Source organism: Monodelphis domestica, chromosome 6 (assembly GCF_027887165.1).
Source record: "Monodelphis domestica isolate mMonDom1 chromosome 6, mMonDom1.pri, whole genome shotgun sequence".
NCBI classification, from domain to species: domain Eukaryota; kingdom Metazoa; phylum Chordata; class Mammalia; order Didelphimorphia; family Didelphidae; genus Monodelphis; species Monodelphis domestica.
Window position 1 is genome coordinate 114,564,272 of NC_077232.1, and position 3,700 is coordinate 114,567,971.

The following is a 3,700-nucleotide window of genomic DNA, read 5'->3' on the forward strand; positions in this document are numbered from 1 at the left end:
ATTTAGAACACTTCTTCATGTGCTTATTAATAGTTTTGATTTCTTTATCTGAAAACTGCCTATCCATATCCTTTGCCCATTTGTCAATTGGAGAATGGCTTGGATTTTTGTACAATAGATTTAGCTCTTTATAAATTTGAGTAATTAAAGCTTTGTCAGAGGATTTTATGAAGATTTTTTCCCAATTTTTTGTTTCCCTTCTGATTTTAGTTACATTGGTTTTATTTGTACAAAATCTTTTTAATTTGATGTAGTCTAAATTATTTATTTTACATTTTCTGACTCTTTCTATGTCTTGCTTGGTTTTAAAGCCTTTCCCCTCCCAAAGGTCTGATATGTATATTATTCTGTGTTTACCCAATTTAATTATGGTTTCCTTCTTTATGTTTAAGTCATTCACCCATTTTGAATTTATCTTGGTGTAGGGTGTGAGGTGTTGATCTAGTCCTAATCTCTCCCACACTGTCTTCCATTTTTCCCAGCAGTTTTTATTGAATAGTGGATTTTTGTCCCAAAAGCTAGGATCTTTGGGTTTATCGTATACTGTCTTGCTGAGGTCACTTGCCCCCAGTCTATTCCACTGATCCTCCTTTCTGTCTCTTAGCAAGTACCAAATTGTTTTGATGACTGCTGCTTTGTAATATAGTTTAAGATCTGGGACTGCAAAGCCCCTTTCCTTTGTGTTTTTTTTTTCATTATTTCCCTGGATATCCTTGATCTTTTGTTATTCCAAATGAACTTGGTTACGGTTTTTTCTAAATCAGTAAAGAAATATTCCGGGAGTTCCATGGGTATGGCACTAAATAGATAAATAAGTTTGGGTAGGATTGTCATTTTTACTATATTGGTTCATCCTATCCATGAGCAGTTAATGTTTTTCCAATTGCTCAAGTCTAGTTTAGTTGTGTGGAGAGTGTTTTGTAGTTGTGTTCATGTAGTTCCTGTGTTTGTCTCAAGAGATAGATTCCTAGGTATTTTATTTTGTCTAAGGTGATTTTGAATGGGATTTCTCTTTCTAGTTTTTGCTGCTGAGATATGTTGGAAATGTATAGAAATGCTGATGACTTATGTGGGTTTATTTTGTATCCTGCAACTTTGCTAAAGTTGTTGATTATTTCAATTAGCTTTTTGGTTGAGTCTCTAGGATTCTTTAAGTAGACCATCAAGTCATCTGCAAAGAGTGATAACTTGGTCTCCTCCTTGCCTGTTTTGATACCTTCAATTTCTTTTTCTTCTCTTATTGCTACTGCTAGTGTTTCTAGTACAATGTCAAATAATAGAGGTGATAATGGGCATCCTTGTTTCACTCCTGATCTTATTGGGAATGCATCTAGTTTACTCCCATTGCAGATGATATTAGCTGATGGTTTTAGATATATACTGTTTATTATTTTTAGGAATGACCCTTCTATTCCTATGCTTTCTAGTGTTTTTAATAGGAATGGCTGTTGTATTTTATCAAAGGCTTTTTCTGCATCTATTGAGATAATCATGTGATTCTTGTTGGTTTGCTTGTTGATGTGGTCAATTATGTGGATGGTTTTCTTAATATTGAACCAGCCCTGCATCCCTGGTATAAATCCTACTTGATCATGGTGGATGACCCTTCTGATCACTTGCTGGAGTCTTTTTGCTAGTATCCTATTTAAGATTTTTGCATCTATATTCATTAGGGAGATTGGTCTATAGTTTTCATTCTCTGTTTTTGACCTGCCTGGCTTTGGAATCAGTACCATGTTTGTGTCATAAAAGGAGTTTTGTAGAACTCCCTCAAATAGTTTGTATAGTATTGGGATTAACTGTCCTCTGAATGTTTGATAGAATTCACTGGTGAATCCATCAGGCCCTGGGGATTTTTTCTTAGGGAGTTCTTTGATGGCCTGTTGGATTTCATTTTCTGATATGGGATTATTTAAGAATTCTATTTCTTCTTCTGTTAGTCTGGGCAGTTTGTATTTTTGTATATATTCATCCATATCACCTAAATTGGTGTATTTATTGCCATATAATTGGGCAAAGTAATTTTTAATGATTGCCTTAATTTCCTCTTCATTGGAGGTGATGTCCACCTTTTCATCTTTGATGCTGTTAATTTGCTTTCTTTCTTTCCTTTTTTTAATTACATTGACCAGTATTTTGTCTGTTTTGTTTGTTTTTTCAAAGTACCAGCTTCTTGTCTTATTTATTAAATCAATAGTTCTATCAGTTTCGATTTTATTAATTTCTCCCTTAATTTTTAGGATTTCTAGTTTGGTTTTCTGCTAAGGGTTTTTAATTTGAATGCTTTTGAGTTTTTTTATTTGCATTTCCAATTGATTGATCTCTGCTCTCCCTAGTTTGTTAATATATTCACTCAGGGATATGAATTTACCTCTGATTACAACTTTGGCTGCATCCCAAAAGGTTTGAAAGGATGTCTCACCATTGTCATTTTCCTTGGTGAAATTATTAATTATTTCTATGATACTTCTCTAACTAAATGATTTTGGAGTATCATATTGTTTAATTTCCAATTAGTTTTTGATTTGGCTTTCCATGTATCATTACTGATCATTATTTTTATTGCCTTGTGATCTGAAAAGGCTGCATTTATTATTTCTGCTTTTCTGCATTTGTGTGCCATTTTTCTGTGACCTAATGTATGGTCAATCTTTGTGAATGTGCCATGTGGTGCTGAGAAGAAGGTGTATTCCTTTTTGTCCCTATTTATTTTTCTCCATATGTCTATTAATTCTAATTTTTCTAAGATTTCATTCACTTCGTTTGCCTCTTTCTCATTTATTTTTTGATTTGATTTATCTAAATTTGATAATAGTTGGTTTAAGTCTCCCAGTAATATGGTTTTACTGTCTATTTCTTCCTTCAATTTTCCTAGTTTCTCCATTAAAAATTTGGGTGCTATATTATTTGTTGCATACATGTTGATTAGTGATATTTCCTCATTAGCTAAAGTCCCTTTTAACAAAATATAATTACCTTCCCTATCCCTTTTGATCAGGTCTATTTTTGCTTTGGCTTTATCAGATATCATGATTGCAAATCCTGCCTTCTTTCTGTCAGTTGAGGCCCAGAAGGTCTTACTCCATCCTTTAATTCTGACCTTGTGGGTGTCTACCTGCCTCATGTGTGTTTCTTGAAGACAACATATGGTAGGGTTTTGGATTCTAACCCATTCTGCTATTCGTCTACGTTTTATGGGTGAGTTCATCCCATTCACGTTCAGAGTTATGAATGTCACTGGTGGACTCCCTGGCATTTTGATATCCTTCACTAAAAAACATGGTTAGATGCCACAGAATAGGTGGCAATGCCTTAACCGTATATGTGATGTAAAGATCACTAGGACCTCTTCCATCCTTATCAAGGGGAGTGCTAACCTTCTCTCCTTTCATACAACATTGTCTCATCTTGTTAAATTCCTAACATGACTACTATTCTAGAGATACCTTTTTTTCTCTATTGGAAACAATTAGGACTTAATAAGGGATGGCAATATGGTTAAGGCTCTGGCGCCTATCAAGTAAAATATCTCAAACTGGGAAAGATCAAGTAAACATATGTAAAAATGGAATCACACAAGTTAAAAAGTTAAAAATGGCCAAGTCATTAATCAGGACAAGGAATTCAATGATCCATTTGCAATACACAGAGTCATGCCCAAGATATCATACAGAGACAAAGTTGAGACTCTAGGAACAAT

The 3,700-nt window shown here is 34.1% G+C and overlaps 1 non-coding gene across 1 annotated transcript; it reads right to left on the reverse strand.

Moving 5' to 3' along the window:
- Nucleotides 1-3,271: 3,271 nt before the first annotated feature.
- On the reverse strand, nucleotides 3,272-3,399 carry LOC130455291 (U6atac minor spliceosomal RNA). Its single transcript, XR_008913210.1, has one exon. It is a non-coding gene; the product is annotated as a U6atac minor spliceosomal RNA (small nuclear RNA).
- Nucleotides 3,400-3,700: the final 301 nt, after the last annotated feature.